This window comes from Rhipicephalus microplus, chromosome 10 (genome assembly GCF_043290135.1).
Source record: "Rhipicephalus microplus isolate Deutch F79 chromosome 10, USDA_Rmic, whole genome shotgun sequence".
In the NCBI taxonomy this organism is placed as follows: Eukaryota; Metazoa; Arthropoda; class Arachnida; order Ixodida; family Ixodidae; genus Rhipicephalus; species Rhipicephalus microplus.
This window is the reverse complement of record NC_134709.1, coordinates 54481700-54502039: the sequence shown is the minus strand read 5'-3', so window position 1 is coordinate 54502039 and position 20340 is coordinate 54481700. Positions and strand designations below refer to the sequence as shown.

General features: G+C 42.9%; 1 long non-coding RNA gene across 1 annotated transcript in view; it reads right to left on the bottom strand.

Annotated features, from left to right (window-relative positions):
• The window catches only part of LOC142774397 (uncharacterized), a 75215-nt gene extending 60794 nt beyond the window's left edge, over positions 1 to 14421 (bottom strand). The window contains exons 1-2 of the long non-coding RNA XR_012886379.1: positions 14317 to 14421; positions 3923 to 3998 (exon numbers count right to left, since the gene is read on the bottom strand). This is a non-coding gene — a long non-coding RNA (uncharacterized LOC142774397). The remainder of the gene's footprint in view (positions 1 to 3922; positions 3999 to 14316) is intronic.
• Between the last annotated feature and the right edge of the window lie 5919 nt (positions 14422 to 20340).

Here is a 20340-nt window from a genome sequence, read left to right as displayed (position 1 = left end):
GGGCGCCCTTTTTTGTATTTTTTTTTACTGTGCGCACCCCTTGCAACCTAGCAGTCAGGCGAGTTTTTTCGTACAATGGACTTCAACTTCCTTCCGCGGGCCCAGAAAGCTGCACGTGCAAGACCTTTGAGACAGGCATTCCGTGGAGCTGAAATCGCTGCTTCGTGTACGCTGGCTACGAAGACGCGTTTCAGCCAAAATTTCATCTTATTTCGCAAGCATTTATAATGATAATAATAATATTCAATCAACCAATGATCAATCAATCATTTTTAACCTGCCCAAGAACAACCATAGGGTCTTTCATGCTGGCGCGCGCGAAAAGAAAACAAAAACAAACAATACATTACAGACTGTCCACAGAAATGCAAATCAATAAAAAGAGCAAAGACGAGCAGTCGAAAAGAAATCAGCACACAATGAAAACAACAAATAAAAGAGTAGATATTCATGGAATGGGACTGAAAAATAATGTAGAATATACATAACCGTGCCGAAGGCTTCCTGAAAGACGGAAAAGGAAGAATCTGTGCATGTGCAAAGCTACGTTAGGACAGGGCAGCCCTCACTGACAAAAAGAAAATGACTGTAGACTATGAAAAACATAACGAATTAAGAAAGTTGACGTTCGATAGACTCAGTATTCTGTAAAGGATAGAGTGTTGAAAGAAGCTGGCAGGTACATGCAACGGTCGATTCTCTCTCGATAACTTACGCGGAGTTTCAAAATTATTACAACCGAGAAGGGCAGAATATCTCACCCTGAACTAGCTTGTAAAGAAATAACAACTCAGCGCGATTTTGCCGGCCGTTAACTGATGGCAAATATAATATTCTAGCAGTGTTGAAAGGATTCTAGTGAAACGATGAGGGTAAATGCTTATGAAATTTTTCTGGACTCACTCAGTGGCGCTACTGCTGGATTTAGCAGGGCCATTCCAAATCAATTATGCATATGTACTCAAGTTGACGACGACATATCGCGGTGTACAATTTGTAGAAGGCTGTAGGAGAACCGAATTCTCGCGAGATGTTGAGCCAACAGGAAGAGAATGAAGGCCTCACATGGCAGCACATTTAATGCAAGTAGAAAAAAATTCAGCATGCTATCAAAAAAAAACACCAAGATAACTGATCTCATAAAACTTACATAACGACACAGTATGACAGCATATGAATTCGCTGTTGGACGTTTTGCGAAATACAACAACAACAACAACAACAACAACAACATTAATAACAATAATATAATAATAATAACAATAATAATAATAATAATAATAATAATAATAGTAATACACTCATATCATTCTGACATGTCCGAAAATATCTAGCCACATTGAATGAAATGCCAGTGTCCGGGTGCCCATGAATCTCTATACGCGAGTGTACACTTGTCAGTTTGGTGGGTATGTACCGGCATACATATCTTATAAGTGCACTACCGTGTTGGTGTTGAAAGGATATGTTCGCAAGCAGTTTGAATCGTTACGCGCCTGCACAGCAAGGGGCTGTTTACATAATGTAGAGTTTGGCTTAGGTATCACGCCAGCCCACAAAAAATGTGTCATACTAATTGTATTCACAAGGCAATGTTTAGGCTAATCCTGATGATGGCACGTGCGCTTTAGTGACCTCGACCAAGTAATGACACACCGACACAAAATAGAAGTATGTGAATTCGGCAGCCTACGTTAAATGTTGCTATAAAGCTTCAGCATTTCATTACATTGTCCATTAAATATGTATCACATGTGAGTCAGCTGCACCTTTTTAACGTACATGTCTATGACGTGAGATTTATTTGACGCTTGCAAACATTACACTAAATTAATTGTTCACTTTTGCAATCATAAAATTTTCGATAAATTTACTATGTGCACAGCCAGGAACATTATACGTAGCCAAAGGAAACGCAAGATGTATTTTTGCAATAAATTAGTACAACTTCTATCTTGAATGTAATCGTAATGGTGCCTGGAAGTTTCATTCACGTAAGTTCTTTTTGTTTTTGAAAATACTCCCTTAAACATTGCACTGCGCATGCAATTATAGTAAATGGCTGCTGAAAGCAATCGCAGATGAGGGGTCAACAGGATTAATAGAAATCTTGTTATATGAAGGGAGCATATAGCCATCAAAACTTTCAAATAATGTGGAATTTTGTCCACTGATGTGGAAGCTAAAAGCGCATTGAAATTACTATTTCTTGCTGCCACTTTAAAGAATGCATTAATGTGAACAATATAAGTTGCATGCATTTTGTCTTTACATAATACTATATAGGATTGCTCTATAATAATAGCGAGGTTCGGAAGCTTCAATACGTTTTGTGACTTGACACGATTCCTTCCTCGTAAAACATGTCTGCTCTTGTATACATTATTTACGTCGTATTAATTGCAACTTATTGTTTCAAACCTAAATGCCATGAAAAATGTACGAGTTAAATTACACGAATGCATGCATATATGCATTCAACTGAGTTGCAACTATCACGTACACAAAGCTGACCTGAAATTTCGGTTTTTTTGCACGGCAGAAACAACATATATATTTAATACTCCTATTGTTATGAAAAATAAGCAGGTCAGCTTTGTGTACAAATTGTTATATATTACAATTCGCATAAAAGTGTGATCACGGTGCTAAATATATACGTGGTTCATCCCAAATAGGAGAGCACTTCCACATATAAGGATCCACTTGATATGTTATATATGGTGTGGCCGTGCCTTATTTGGCCGGATTTGACTCCTTATATGGGCCAACCGCGTCATATATGGCCGTATATAACCCCATACATGAACCGACTCCGCCAGATATACATCCATATATGCTTATATGTGGCCACATATGCTGCCATATATGCCTATATATGGCCACATATGCTGCCATATATGCTTATATATGGCCAGATATAACTTATATATGGGCCATGTATGGCGTTTCCATAAGGGTACTTCCACTGCAGTATAAACGCCTTTCCCATGTTCCGCCAGTCAACTTGGTCCTGTGCTTGCTGCTGCCAATTTATACCCGCAAACTTTTTATTCTCATCTGCCCACCCAACCTTCTGTCTCTTCCTAACCCGCTTGCCTTCTCTGGGAATCCAGTTAGTTTCCCCTAATGACCAGCGCTTATCCTGCCTACGCACTACATGCCCTGTCCATGTCCATTTCCTCTTCTTGATTTCAACTACGATATCCTTAACCCCCGTTTGTTCCTTAATCCACTCTGCTCTCTTCTTGGCTTTTTAAGTTAAACCTACCATTTTTCTTTCCATTGCTCGCTGCGTCGTCCTCAATTTAAGCAGAACCCACTTTGTAGGTCTCCAGGTTTCTGCTTCTTAGCTAAATACCAGCAAGATGCAGCTGTTATGTACCTTCCTCTTGAGGGATAGTGGCAATCTGCCTTTTCCATTACTTGATGCTGGTTGGATCATGGGCTTGTCAGTGATTGGCCTTAAACGATCGGGCAATCTGATTTTTTATGTAGGTCAATTGTCATTTTTCGTGAGCACGTCCAATGTAGGCACTTATTGACACATTTGATCGTTTCACGCATGGCCTTTACTGTTGCTTTGCTTAACAGTAGTGCGAGCACTTGCTAAGCATTTTTAATACGAGTTTCAATTCGTCCGAGTTTCAAGGACATGCATAGCACGTACTTCAAACTCGTCCAATTCTCGGCAAAGGGTAAAGAAGTTAGGAAGGAGCATTGCGCAGTGTGATATAAACAAAAGAGGCTGATGGGTCAGCTACGTCCTAGCTAAACTTTGCTTCCATCATTTTTCAAATAAGAGTGAAATCTCCACATTTTTAACCGAAGCCGAGCGTTTTTTTTTTACTTTTTTCACGTCATGGTCGGAAATACGAGGCTTACGAGGAAGATAATAAAGAATTGTCAACAAAATACTTACAAATTGCTTACAATACATTGGATCACTTTTGTTTGTTATCGAATATTCAGTGTTTGTAGGAGCGCCACAGTGGCAACTGGAAAAGTACCAAAGAGTTTTTGAACTAGTGTTGGCAAAAAACGCTATATGCATTTCGCGACAGTTTTGTTCCCCATATGACCTTCCATATAGGTTGACCCATGGTGGAAGAAAAAGCTCAAGATTGGCCCTAACATCACGCTCTGTGAAGTTGTTGGGAAGCGCAGATTTTCCTCTCTTGTTTATGCATGATTAGAGAAGTAAAGGGGCACGTCTCCCTCTCCGGATCGAAAACCACGTGCACTGCACAGCATGCGTGCCGTGGCGATGCGAAACTGACGGAACGGGGCTGTGCACGCTGGCCCAGCTTTGAGAAAAAGCGGACACTCCCATAGGGGTCTGCGGCCCAGCTACTGCTCTGCTTTCAGCGCCACAAGTGGTTGGTCAGACCCGGTATTGCGTTCAGCATAAATAAAATAACATTTTTTCGTCTACACGCTGGGATTTGAACTTGTACGCTGATGCTCCGTAGGCGAGTGTGTTTACCACTAGGCTACACACTCTTTTTTTCTTTTTCATTGCACTAGGCTACACACCCACGCGCCCACAATTGGGATACATGTACATACATCTAAACAAAATTAATGTGCCTCTTTGTGCAAAACATATGCTGAAACACTACACTTCCTAGTCATACTTCGCTGTTTTCAGTTATAAGGCATTAAATGTCCTAAGCGGAACATAGTCTAGAGGATATATTGATATTGCACAAGTTAATAAACTTTCTTCACAAAAACTTGAAGTAAACCTTGGGTAGTCAATGTCTTCCTGAGGAGGCTATTACATATGTTAACAGAAAAAAGTAAAAGTGAGTATGGGTACGCCATCTAGCGGTTGGTCAAACCCTTTCTTGCTGGGCCGCGAAAAGGTCCCAGTGGCCGCTGTTTATATGGTGTATTTCTCTATGGGGCCAGCCCAATACCATTGGTGAAATCAGTTCGTAAACGAGTATGGACAGCGAGTAACAGCTCACCGACAAATAAGCAAGCGCAACACGATGCTCTCTCGATGCACCGACTACGGTGATTGTCGTGTCAATACTTTCACATTTAATTACGCACTGCCCCATCTCAAACACTTCTTCACCCGTACAGGAAAACACCATAAAATAAAAATTGTGACTAGCCCCCTCCTACGTGCAGCAATAGCAGGTGTGAAGCCAATTAAATATAAATGAAAAGGGGTATAAAAACTACCCAAAACGCAAATTTAGTTTTTTTTAGTCCACGCACTGCCCAGACAACATGTTCGGCCGTGCACCTCCTTCTATGGTTTCATTCCGTTTTTCAAGCGGCAGAGGCACGCCCGGTCATCGCTTCACGTAAACGCTCACCGGCGTCAGCAATGTGCAACCACATTGATCTAGTACAGGGTGCAAACACGTAAGACTTGAACGCGGCCGCTATAGCGCTGAGAGTAGACTACTAGGGGGCGAGCATAGGAAGCGAAAGAGAAAATGTGTAACACGCACATGCTGGTTGTTACTGGGTACATATTCAACACGAAACTACATATGTGCACCTGACGTCGTTTTTGCGTCTTGCAGGGCACAAATGTTTCGTTTGTTGTCAGAAGCAGGAAAACTGCGCAACCATCACTGACCTTCAAGGCGTTTATTGAGGTTCTGTGGTTTTATGGTGCTCAATGGCAGTTTCGCTGAGCACTGTGCGAATATTTCACCTGCCGTATGGCACATGTATATACTCCACTACGGCGTCTCTCATAATCAAATGGTGGTTTTGGGACGTTAAACCCCACAAATCAATCACATGTATATACGTGCTCGTTATACGCACTGTTGGGGCACATGCCTAGCGACAAGTTTTGCCAACGTTGCTAGGAGTACAACAATCACCGGGGGAACACTGCGTAGCTAACGCGGCACAAACCACGCATATTGTTTGCCACGGCTCCGTGCGAGACCATACCGCCACCACTCACTGCTAGAGCAGCTACACTGCACGACCCGTAAGCATAGCAACGCCGCCATTGCGTCCAGCAGACACCGTGTGCCATGACGTCATTTCCAGCACAGTTTTCGCATAGCGCGCCGGCTGGGCATGCCCTCTCCTCCTTTTTTTTTTTTTTGTTTTCCTCCGTGTGTGAAACCGCAAAAGAGGCTCCACCGTGGCAAAAAAAAATAAGATGTTTGCCTCTATTTCAACTAATATTCTTTCCCAGAAGAATAAGAATGCTTAGCCATTAATCTCCACATCAAACTATAATATTTTACTTAGGACACAGTTATCAAAAGGAAACATATATTACCTCAGATAACGAGATGACTACGTCATAGTTGTCCCATAGAGCTGACGTAGTTACGCGTTGCGTGATTCCATAGATCTGACATACTTATACATGAACCCTGCCACTTGCTAAATACGTTCTCAAGTTATAAATATGTTGCGTAGTTATTTAATTATGCTGCTTCTTTGATTGTGCAATTTTTTTATATTTTTTCTTTCGATATCATTTCATTTTAATGTTTTATATTGATGTTGATTTGTGGCGTTTCTCTTCATGTATTCGCTAACCGGGGTTTTGTTTACAACTACAATACCCCATATGTAAACATTTTTTGTATTCACTTGCACCCACTCCTGCCTAAGGTCTGAAAATCGGACTGACGGTATTGTCATTATAAAATAAGTAACTAAATAAATCTAGTAAGCAGCGCACCAGGCAAGAAGATTTTTTCGAAAACAAATTGAAGGCCTAAGAAGACGGCTTAGAAAACATTGCGAAGAAATAACTGGGCGCTGAACTTAGTAGGTTATATAGGATGTTGTTCATGGTTTGCAATAAACTAAATACAGGTTCATGTCTTATATTACAAAATAAATTTGCGATGAGGGCGATGGTGTAAACTCTATCACAGCAATCAGTAGTGTTATAAGAAGGAAGTCTCAGAGTTCACTCTTCTTAGGTGCGAACCATCTTAGAGCAGGGTTTAATGCGGTGTGGTGGTAGTAGTGGTTAGAAGATGAGAAAAGGCACCTAATTTCTGCAACCCGGCCTGGAGCACGGCGCAGTGCCTGATTTAATGCGGTGTCCAGCGTGGCCACCCATACTGCACATGCACATACCCTTCCTCTTTTCTCCTCTCCTACGCATCCCCTCTCTCGCCACGCAACGCCGACGCAGGCAGCATCACTAGCCTACGCTCGCTCATCCCTCTTTCTATTCTACGCACTCCTCCCCGCGACACTTACACCACCATTCCGCATGAGCGTCTTCTCCCTCTCTGTCCCCCCTACGCTTCCCCCCTCTCGCCTCGCAACGCCGCAGCAGGCAGCATCTGCTAACAAGTTTCTTGATTGAAAAAAACCGACTGCTTGCGCTGCACAACTGTTCACCGGCCGAATACATAGACACTGGATCTTGACTTCCGAGGAAGTGCCAGTGGAAATTTTTTCCCTGCGTGGAAGATGAAAATTCCTGGATTGTGCGTGAACTAAAGGTGGACGGCGAGTCCCTAGGTCCAATCGGATTCTCCTGTCTCTCATTGTCCTTTAGTAGTAATAAGCATATTTTAGTAGGAAACACCCGTACAACACTCCGTGCTTTGCGCCTTCCCAGGTTTTTCTCCTGCGCAACACCGCGGTGAGCGCTACAGCGTCAACGCCGCTGCCAGTGTAAGCATTCGCACTCGCATCTTCGTATATATACTCTCAATTTTCTTTCAGCGGGAGATTGATGTTTTTCATCCAATCTCGCAATACCGCGATTTCATTTTCTGTATCCTACTGCTACTCGTCTGACCGTTCACGGCATCGCAGTAATTCGCCACCTTCACAGGTTGCCTCGCCAGTAGTACCGATGCCCCAGACAAGGCCATGACAAACCGTAGCAATGACCGTAACTTCGACAACGACATCGACTTACACAGGCAAGTTGCGGTATGCAAAATTGCAATCTTCTTCTTTATAAAACAATGTTCTTCTTTATAGAAGAACAGGGGTCCGGGGAAATTTTTTTCTAGTTTGCGTCCATATAAAATGCCACTAGCCTCGGATGCGGTATTCGAAGTTCAGAGGTTCGGTCCCTGCCACAGGCACGTTATCTCTTTATCCGCTGTTGTTTCTTCACATTTACTTTAATATTACTTCTAATGATATTCCCTACACCTTCTTTGGTATATTTGTATGTCAGTTCTCATTATTATATTTCGTAACAAACAAACAAACAAAAAAATGAGCCCTTGAATGCACACTTCTTTCTTTCATTCATAGCGAGGGTCTTCTTCTGGCAGAGTTATTTCCTTCAGGTGGTATCTGAGGTATTATTCGTCAGTTACCAGCTCGTAATAACATCCTTGGCTATGTGACATCAATGGGCAAAAATTGAGTGTCGTACAGTCGCCGCAAAGGCAACAGTTGGAGCTAGCTGACGGTCCCATGTTTAAATGCACTTACGAACCTCATGAAATAGATGGAAAGGGGGGGGGGATTGCCGCTGTGGTAGATCAGTTGGTAAAGCAATGGACGCGTTATTCGATGGTCGGAGGTTCAATCCGTGCTCACGGCAAATGATCTTTGCAACCACCTTGCTTTTTTCACAATTAATTACAATTACTTCTAATAGTATCTTCGATACTTTTCTAGAGATAATTGTCTTCAGTTCTCATCAATATCATTTCTAACAAAAAACAACAAGCCCTTACGTTTACCCTTCCTTGGTTCTAACCAGTTAATGGCGTTTTATGCATGTGTTGCAAGTGAAATTTTCCATCCTTGTGTCGTTTATTAAAAGGTTTTTGTGTCGTTATAATTTTTTGCCTTTCCCACCATTCGCTTCATGCCAGTCTGTTGTGGCTAAGGCACCCTGATGTTGACCCGCAGGTCGCGCGATTGAATACCGGCTGTGGCGGATGCATTTTCGGTGAATACAAAAATGCTGTAGGCCATTGTACTCAGATTAGGGTGCACGTTAAAGGACTCCAGGTGGTCAAAATTTCTGGAGCCCACCACTACCACGTCTCTGATAATCATATGGTGGTTTTGCGGCGTTAAATTCAAGATCTTTTTGTTATACCATTACACGACGGAGGCATCAACGGCACAAACTCGTTGTGGTATATGATCATAATGGCAATAAAAGTATCCAAATCGTAAGCTCATTCACGGCGGCAGCTTAAGAACAATTTTCCGACGCGAAGCATAGATGGTGCGGCGTATAATATTTTAGCATTTAATGAGTGCGACGGAATGGATCAGAGGGCAGTCACATTAACTGAGATTACAGAAGATAATCCAAAAGAAATGCATATTATTAATTCTTCCGTCAAATTCGCGCAGTAGCATCAGAAACTAATTATACTGCAACGTGCAGCAGAACAAATAAAAACGTTTTTTTTTCTTATTACTGGGCTGATTTCTGCCCTAAATTACGTGTAAATTATAAAATGATTATATCTTGTATTGACATTATTTAGAAATTTCATCCTATGATATGCAGTTCCTATTGCCCATTAGCATTTGAAATTGGTAAATCAAACAGACGTCACAAGTTGTTGTGACGAACTTCACGATTGCTGCTGAAAATAAATGTACCTTAGTATGGTAGCTATGACGACAGTGGTGCGAGGAGTGCAGCATTTTCGACAAAACGTATTGAAAGGCGTGAGAAGACGGCTAAAAAAGTTATTACGAAGAATGAGCTGAGCATTGAGCTAAGCTGATTATCGAGCCTGTTAATTATTATTTGCAACGAATGAAAAAAGAAGTTCCGAGTTATATAAAAAATTAACTTCGCTGCAAGGACGACGCTGTAAACTTGTGCAGCACAGCCTGAAATGCTACAAGGAGCGAGTCTAACTACTCAATAGTCTCGCAATAATCTCGCCTCCTATGTCCTGCTGCCGCTCGTCCGACCATGTACAGCATCGTGTTAGTACGTCGCTATCACAGGCTGTCTTAACAGTTGTCTTGAACCGCCGGAAGACATCGCGTCGTAGCCACTGCGATAATCATAACGACGACTACGAGAACGACATACAACAGCGAGTATCGTGATGCGTAAGTCTTAGCACGACCTCAGAGTTGGCAGGCACGCGCCCCCATCTTGGAGACCATGGACCTAAGCAGGACGCTACATAGGTGTAAAGGGCCCTGGAGAAATATTTATCGAGTTTACGTCCTTGTAAAAAGATCAATAACTTGATAACGTCATTGTATTGCGTGTGTTGCGTCTGTAATTTCTGATTCTCGTGTCATTTATATAAGGTATCTTGATTCATCACATATTTCTACCCTCACAACGGAGTATGGCGGAGGCATCAATGACAGAAAGTTGTTGAGAGTGTGGTATGATATTTATTGCTTTAAAATGAACCATATGTAAGGCTCATTCAGGACCGCATAAAAATATATACCTACACGTAGCGCAGAATGCGCAGCCCATATTATTGTAGCATTGACAAGACCCAATGTATCGCAGTGCAGTGGCGTACTTTTAGATTTCCAAAAAACAAAAAGTGCCGCCATATCCACGAAGTAAATGATGATGACTAGGCGAAGCTCCGAAGGTAAACCTGGTAAACCATGACTCCTCCGTACATTTTCCCAACTCAAATTTATTACAACGTGCCTCCTAGCGTTCGTCACCGCAATTGCCTTCCAACGATTGCCTTCCACCAATGACACGCGCCCTATGTGACATCATTCCTATTTTATAACATCTCGCATCTTTCATCATCAACTTCAAGTACCGCCGTCTAGTTTATAACATCTTGCATTTTTTCATCGGAAGGATGAATGGATTGATATGGCTGTGCCCTTTAGATCGGGCGGCGGCTAATGCCACCCAGCCATAATACTTAGTGAACCAGCAACCAGAATTATTTTTTTTTCTTAAATAGTGAAGTTGAGGACTGGTACTTTGCAGTGAAGGATTTATTTTCACTCTTACCTTGATTTATCCACTAATCAGATAACCTCCTTCTAGTTAATTCTACTCGCTTAAAGTCTATTTTGCCCTCCCTGTCCCTAAACCCCAGTGCTTTGAAAAACTCTGCGCCATCAACCTGAATTATAGGGTGAAGCCCTTTACAGACCATTATCAAGTGTTCGGCAGTTTCTTCTTCCTCTCCCACAAGCACTGCATACCGTGTCTACCACTTCGTATTTGGCCCGATATGTCTTGGCTCGCAATACTCCCGTTCTGGCCTCAAACAGTAGAGAACTACCTCGAGTATTATCATAGGCCCTTTCTTTGGCGATTTCCTGCTTAAAAGTTCGAAAGATCTCTAGTGCGGACTTCTTAACCATGTCAATACTCCACATGTCAGGCTCCGTTTTCTTTACCGTCTTCTTAGCCGATAAGTCTTTCTGGTTTGGCCCCCTGCTGTTTTCTAAGTATTCACCAGTCAATTTTCTGGTTCGCTTCCTCCATTTTGTATCGACATTCTTCATGTACAAGTAGCTGAAAACCTTCCTAGTTCAACGCTCCTCCCCCATTTTTCTCAATCGCTTCTCAAATTTTATCTTGCTGCTAGCTTCCCTGCCCTCAAATGATGTCCATCCCATATAACCTTGTACTCCTCGATTTGGTGTATTCCCGTGAGCTCCTAAGGCAAGCCTACCTAATCCACGTTGATTAATTCCTAATCTTGCTTGAACTTGTGATATCATGCACAAGATTGCATTGCCGAACGTCAGACCAGGAACCATGACCCCTTTCCATATTCCTCTCACAACATCATACCTATTGTAATTCCACAGTGCCCCTTATTTCATTACCGCTGCAATTATGCTACCTTTAGTCGACACGTATATGTGTTCCCTTAGGTACTAGGCCCCATTGCTTATCCGTACGCCCAGATATTTGTATTTATCTGTTATCTCTCGCGTGACCTCCTGTATTCTAAGCTCGCTACTTTCATTGTCATTAAAAATCATGACTGCTCATTTTTCCTTACTGAGTCTGAAATTTAACCAATCTCCCACATTACCGCAGATGTCCACCAATCTCTGCAAATCTTCCTTGTTGTCGGCCATTAGCACTATAGCATCTGCGTACATCAATGCTGGTAGTGCCTGTTCAATTAGTTTTCATTGTTTGAGGAAAGAGAGGTTGAAGCCCAGTCCACTTCCCTCTAATTTGGCCTCTAATCCTTGTAGTTACATCATGAATAATAAGGGTCACAGGGGACACCCCTGCCAAAGTCCACGTTTTATCTCTACAGGCTTGGATACGTGTTTTTCCCACTTTATAATTACCTTGTTACCTTAATATATATCCTTTCAAAGATTAGTGACGATATCTTCCACGCCTAGTGTGTCCAGTATTCCTCACAATCCTCTTAAACTACGCTTTCGTGCGCTCTCTTGATATCCAAAAATGATAGCAACAGAGGCCTGTGTTCTTTTTCTGCTATTTCGATGCACTGCATCAGTGAGAACAGATTGTCCTCCAACCTCCTGTTTTTCCGAAACCCATTCTGCAGTTACCCCAGCACCCCCTCATCCTCTATCCATGCCTGTAGTCTTTCCTTTATAATCTGCATCCCCAGCCTGTAGACCACTGATGTCACTGTTACAGGACGGTAGTTGTTTACGTCAGCTTTGTCCCCCTTTCTTTTATAGATCATGCTCATCCTGCTAAGTTTCCATTCATCAGGAACTTCTCCATCGATTATTATTTTGCTCACTGCCTCTCTCAAAGCCTGCTTAGACTGCGGACTTAATGTCTGTATCAGCATAATTGGAATGGCATCCGGGCCTGTTGATGTATTACTAAGGACCCTTTTCTCAGCTCTTTCCCACTCTTGTGGAAATGGAGCCATTGCGCCACTTGATTCATCCTTGTCTAATGTGGTGCACAAAGCACTTCTTTGCTGAAATTTCTTTTCTGTCACCCTTGTTCTTATATATTCATTAGCTTTGTCCCCTTCTAGCCTAGCACCTCGGGCTGTAGTTATAAACCTCTGCTCTAGGCTCGTCTCATTTGTTAGGGAGTTTAGATGGTTCCAAGATTTTGCAGCTGCCTTTCTGTCTTTTTATGTACTTCTGCCAGCCACTGAGCTACCTTTCTTCCAATCTTTTCATTGATCAGAAGGGATGCATCCTTCCTACAGCTTAGAAAGATTTCCCATTTTCTTTCAACATCATCAGTCGGTCCACCCCGCTGCTTAGCATGTCTGTATTCCCTAGAGGCTTCCTGACGTTTTGCTATGGCTCTATTAACTTCCTCATCTCACCAACTTCAGGGTTTGTGTCTTCTTTTCCGGGGTGACTTGTCACGTATGTAGCCACCATCATAAGCGACAAGTACCGCCATCTAGTGAACACCCCACGTACTAAATGAGAGGTGGCAACATACAGGAGACGGTACCACCATCTAGTGATCACTGCAAAAACTAAACGAGAGGTGGCTACATACAGGGACGTACAGCCCACGCCTAAAGGACCTTCACCCATTAAAAGTGAAGTAAATGCAAGGCATCATTTTGTGAAAGTTCCATTGGCTAGAATCGTAACTTCAATGTGCTCAAATGTGCAGCAGAGCCATTGAAAACATTTTTTTTTCATTGCTTAGCTGCTTTCTCGCACAAAAATTCACGAAAATGGTAAAATGTTTCTATCGTGTATTGACTTTTCCAAGAATTTTGTCATTTACAGTCATTAATTTTCTTTATCATTCGAACATGTTAAACCAAGCAGACGACACAAGTGCTTGTGGCACCACGGCGAACTTCAGTACCACTCATGGAATTACGTTCACCGTAGCACGGTTACTGTTACGACAGCTTTTTGAGGAGGGAAAAAATAGCGGATATGATTGGTGGTTTGCTTGCGTGGCAACCCACGGCAGCGACAAAAAAAAAACTTGGTGTGAGTGGCTTGTTGATAAGGAAGCTTTTACGCTTTATTGGCATTGCTAATATTTTCAGTCTTATGTCCGGAAACACTCAAAGAATTGTGGCCAGTTAAGCAATACAGTAACCTTTTGTTGCAGAATTATCTGATCGAAATCATCCACAGCTTTTCACAATGGTGTCTGAGTGCATTTCGGACGCTAAACTCTGCAAGCATGCAAGCCATAATGAAGGCGCTACATGTTGTGAAACTCAGTATAGGTATGGTAAAGTATATGTGTAGCGAAGCCTTGGAATTTAGTGATGGCTTTCACTCTCGAGCGCCTTCTAGTGGGTCCTCTTCAAAAAGGACGCTGCTCGCACTGGGAGTCCGTGCCAGGCCGTGACTATCGCCATTACGCTTTGTCGCTGACTGCTGCCTAATGGACACCGTGACATATCTAAGAATTTTTACAATAAACCAAAGCTTGAAGAAAAAATACAAAAATACTTCACTTACCCAGTAAAACAAAGCATGCAAACCAGCAACATTAATGCATATCTCATCATGGTAGGAGTCTTAATGAAGCCAAGCAGTGATTCTGCAAGTTACCCGAATGATTGTCCCTCCATTTATAGTACTATGTGCATTGTCTTGAAAAAGAAAGGAAAATTAGGAAGACAGGCATTTCATTGCAGAGCTGCCAGCTGAGTTGCGAATTTCATTGACGCACAATTTTCGACACACGATACATAACTACAGGCGCCAGGACTTTCATTCGAATTCTCTCGGAAGGCAGTACGTGATCCGACCGCTTTCCAAGAATTTTAACAGCGGTAAAATGCGTCAGGCCGCGTATATTTTTAGATTAAGGTGCGAAAATTTGTGTAGGTTTTCACTAAGGCGTCTTTAATAATATTATCGTTATTTTGGCGCATTTAACCGCCACAATCAAGACCGTACACAAAAAAAGAGCTGAAGTAGTAGACTGAAGTTTCACTAAATTCATATAGCAGGTTCACACCAGGTTCAATTAGGAGTCAGCATGTTGTTCTTATCACGTTCATTTTTTTTTTGGGAGAACGGAAGAGGGACACGAAAACTATATTCTCATTCTCATTGAACTCACCTCGAATTAATGAGAATTACACACCTCAAGTCTTGCCAAACATCGAACGTGCCAAATGTCCATTTTCCTAATTATTAAGGAAATAAAGGATTTCGTCTCAATAAAGCCCTTCTCAGACGTAAGTACAGTTAGAGGTGCTGTACACATTTGTCGGCGTATTACGTGACTGGCACCATTTGAACTTCACCACAGTCGTCACCTGGCTAGTCGTTTGTAGATAACACTTGCCTCGTCTCACTGGGAGAGTAGAAATGTGTACAAGGCGCGGAAGTACTACATCAGGGAGAACCGGTAAAAACATCGCACCTCTACCAGCAAGCTTAACTATTTTCTTGTCCCACTTCATCTAGATGCGCATATGCACATGAACAGCAAGCCTCTTCTAGCTTTACAGCAAAACCTGTTATGAGAACACAACGGATATTTAGTTTTGGCACCATAGTTATCCGCCATTGCCGCCAGTGTCTGTAACCAGGCTAAATGAGAAACAAAAACGAAAGAAATAAGAAAAACTCCCGCCACCTCGACGAAGTCAATAATGATTGAGGATCTGGTTCGAAACTGATCGGAATCTTCCGGGAATCTTCCATACTAGTCATCTACTATGATATAAAGGCGTGAAATGTTTTTTATAGGGGTGATTTTATATACACTTATACATACGCAATATGAAAGAATTTTCATTTCGATGCAGTTATATACAATGATTACATTACAGAATACCAACTTGTGCAAAACTGTTCCCTTGAAGATTGTAAATTTGTTGTTGGTGAAGTATGTGTCGAGGGGATCTTGAATTCGATGTTGCAGTTGAAATTTGTAGAAAGCAATGTTGATCCAGGCCCCGAGTAGAGGTTGTTATACAGCCGCTAATGTGCCGCCTTCGCTTCGCGGGCTCTTATATAGGGGTCCGCCTGTTGACGAGTGTTCTTCACAGAACAAAGGATAAATATTCCTCACAGATGCGCAGTGGATACCCCGCTTATCAGCAGAATAACGAATGACGTAGTGGGCGCTTTGTTACTTCATGAAAGTTACGGTGGCCAGGTGTGTAGTGGGTGAATCGCACAGTTGCACCTATAGCGTACACGCCAAGAGACATGCCCCGAGCATAAGAAGCTTGCGAGCAAGCTCCTGAAATATCCATGATAGGACGCGGTTTGGATTTCGGCTCACTTTATGGCAGCCCAGTATTCTACCACAAAGTCAAGATGCTACTTCATTCTTCTTCACAAATAGACCATATATAAGGCTTCATGTTGGGAAGTGACGGCATGAACATGTGTAATACAGTGTGGTAGAAGGGCAAAATAACAACTAGCGTCCCCCATCGTGAATAGTGTAAACAGGGGTCACCGAAAGTTAATTTCTTAACTAGTGGGTCGCTGAATGCTCTCGACACGTTAAGAAGGCTCAGCCATAATTCATGATCGCCATCAGCCATAGCGTCAATTAAGCGCACATAATCTATTCCACATGTGTCGCAAGTGCGGCTCCTTTCCCAGAATGACGTATAAAGTAACATGATTGCGTTCTTAAATCACATAATTACGATGGCTTATACCTTAGTGGGTACCACGCAAGTGTACTTGCAATAGCTACTAATGAATCAAATAACAGCTTATTCTCTGTTTGCTCGAAACCTCAATGAAGTTCTCCCTAGCGTTAACGTATACGTAATAGTGCGTGGCAGGAGAGCGGAGTGACCGCGGGTGACCCAATGCGAACCACTTATCTAGTGGATCATTCATATCTATTTTAAAGCTCTAGGTTATAGCTCTTCATCGTCACCTGCAATCACCTCTAGAAAGTGCACACACTGCCTTGTGGATGTGTAGCGGGTAGCGCGCTTGTTCGCAGAATGATGCATAGTGACATAACTTCACAGATATTCTATTTACGATGTAGTGGGTACTTTGCAAGTGAACTTGTAATAGTAGCCCCAAAAGATGTGAGGACGGGCTCTAGTAATACCGATCTTCCAGCTTTTGTTATGATCGTGGTGCGCTCTTCGCGTAAGGCTCTCGTTTTTTAAGGACAAAGCTCATTGTTGCGGTGCTTGTGCGTCCCCCTTTCTCGTTGTGCGTAACCACCGGTGGCACATACCAAACAGGGGATAGATGGGTATGTGCCACAGGGGAAGGAGAAAGACGATGGCGCGACTATAGGATCACGATGAAAAGATGCGAGGTGATGGTACTTGGAGTGTTCACTGGATGGACGGACGCGCGGATGGGCAGACAGGCAAATGGATGGATGGATAGACACCCGGATGTCTGGAAGCACGAAAAAACGAAGGGACGGATGCACGGATGAACGTACGGACGGACGGAAGCTAGGTGGACTGATGGACGCTTCGTTCCACTCATCATCATTACTTTGTTCACTTTATTTTGTTGCCACTTTAACTGTCAGTTTATGCCTGAAATCATTGCGTAAATGTTTAGTGACAACCTGAACTTCTAAGTGACCTGAACTGCTATTTTCCAACCTTTTCACAAGTCGCTTGCTGCTTAAAAACAACATGCTTTCTAATAACTTGAAGCTTCTTGGTTAATTCATTACTGTTCGTGGTTTTCAAGTTTTATTGAGGAATGTTACCAACTAAATCACCCATTAACCTGTGCCAATGATACATGACCGGGCAAGGTCGCGCAAGGGTTTACGTCAGTCCACCGACTCTGGCATAATAGAGGCAAGTAAACACGTAAAGAAACATGTGGTATCCACAAGACATTTGTTGCGTATAAGAAAAAAATATGGCTCATCTATCCATCCTACAAACTGGTATAACTGAAAAGTTGAACGTGCCTTCACAGGAGTAGTTGACTGTTAATTCTATACATAGGCCTACGACCACCTGTGCAATTTATATTGGTACTCGGCAGGTATAGCACCATTTGGGTTGGATGGACGGTGTGGCATATCTCCGTCGCGATAACTAGCACCCCCGATGACTATTAGGCTTTGTGGTAGCTGGAGTTGTTAGCTCATAAGTGGGCACACCATATCATGAATATTGGGCAAAGATGGTATCAACACAGGGATAAAAGCTCTGCTACTCGGTATGCGCTTCTTTAATGCGCCGTTGATTGCAGAGATACGTGGGCGGCACGGTGTACACCCCCGAGCAATAGGGTGACCGATGCTTGTCATCATGAATACACTGCGCTTCATCAACACGTGAGGCACAAATTCGCAGCTTGAACTGCGAACGTGTGGAGGCGTTCCGCCTTCCACTGGCCTGTCTCGCTCCATGAAGGATTGTCGTCTGCCCTTCATCACCATTGCCTTTCAGAAGTTGCTCATGGTAGGAGGCTCATAATTCGATTCTCTAGTATTGTAGGAGTCAAACCAATCGATGCTCTAGGATTGGCGAGACGTGCTCACCAATTTTGTGTTTTCATCACTCACATTTAAGGCAGCGCAAGCACTCTTCTTTGATCAGTCGGCTAAGGCGTTTGCATTAAAACATAGCTTTTCGCTTCCACGGCAAAACCCAGTTCGTACAACTTCGCCGAAGCATTTATAACAATTTCAACCAGTTATACGAATGAAGCTAGCATTCACGCGACGTCTCAATGATTACTTTGTTATGTACATCCCTACGCTTCACTAATTTCATCCCTCACGTATATTTTTATATGTGATTGCGAATCTAGAGAAACCATGGTTTGAAGTGCAGAAGTATAGTTGGAAAGGCAATACCGCCGACTGCGGCGAAGTTTTTTGTTAGACAATTTCTCTTGACGATTTCCTGAAAATTACCACAGGCATTCGTTCATTTTGGTGTAATTATTGTCACAAGGTTGTGGCAGTAGGAAAGGTGGTCTCTAATGTGTTAAAAATGAAACTCCGTATTCGGCGCACTTGTTTATCAAAAATTGAGCTATATTTACTGTACAAGCACTAACGTTGATAACCAAACCAGTGCGCCGAGCACAAATGTCGGCCGTCAGAAATTTTAGACTTGGCGCAATACATGTAATTTTTACTCGTGAATTATATAAATTTTAGCCTCATCGCTGGAACTCGTGCTAGCTTGAAAATAAGCACGCGTACTCGCGCCACACGCGCAATTTTGTCGTAATGGTGATAACCACTCGAGAAGTTTTCCAAACACTGTGGCGCCGAGTGATAGTATCACTACTCTATAGGTGATAACCCATATCATTAAACTGAATGAGTGAGAGTGTGCGCTGGTTATTAAGCTCCCCTTCATTCTGTTTCTCTCTCTTTCCATCTTCATAGCATTCGTCGTTTTTTTTTTTTTCAATTTTTCGCTTCCCTCGTTTTTCGTTTCTTTCTCTCTATACTTTTCGTTTTCTTCTGTTTGATTCTCTCTCTTCCTTGCTATTTGTTTTCCGGGCTCGCTCTTTGTGCTCGAGGCTTGTTCACCACCGTAGCACTGTGCTCTCCCATCATTTATTTCAAGAACGCTCACTAGATGGCGCAAAGTTGCTCAGAATGCGGACTACTCTCGGCACGTGCTCTAGTTAGAAAGAAGACGACCATGAGGCCGCGCCTATATATAGCGCTCACGCTTCGCACACCTTATTTCTCTTTCGATGAAGATCAGTCAGTGCTCCAGGTGGTGAGGTTGGGCGGAAGTTGTTAGGGTACTTGGCTCTCCACCATAATTTATATAGCCGATGCTCACCCGTGAGAGAGCACGCTCAAAAAGATGGAACGTAAGATTTATTTATATCAAGAGTGATAAAGGGACACGTACAATGATTTCGTGCAAAACATCTTCAGCTTTTCATGGCCCATCGTTTTTCCAACACAGAGGTTGCAAGAAGGTGGTGACCGCTGCTGCGGCGAATCAGGTGACTTTCAGTCTCTGTGGTTCATCCACCAGAACGGGTGCAAAAATTTACCACTCCTTTGAAGAGGAACCTAAGCCAAAAGGCTCGATGGGTAGCACTAGTGCACCACACAATGCTATACCCATCCTATGCCTCGAATACGTCTGAGATGAGGATGAGGAGGTAAAGTTCGAAGGAGGGGGATGTTGGGCACCTCTGTGGAGAATATGGCCGCTGGAACGAATGTCTGCAGTGGTCAATGGCTGGGTTTAGGTGCTGAATTCCTGAGAAATACCACTGGGACGCCGTTCCACGCCGATGAACAGTCGGTGCTTTGTCATGACCACGTGTAGAAGACAGTGTCTTTTGAGATGTTGACTTCATGAGAAAGGCAACAGCGACGCTGTCTCACGCTGTTCAACCCCACTCAACAAAGGGTTGTGAAGCATACCTCCATCGGGTTGCTTATAACTCCACCGCAGAGAACCGCCTGGCCAACGTGCAGGACGAACTCGTGCTTCGTGCTTACGACCAAGCGCTGATTTCTGGATGAAAGCATTCTGGTAGACAGGTTCACGCACGAAGTCGTTTGGCACAATGAACTTC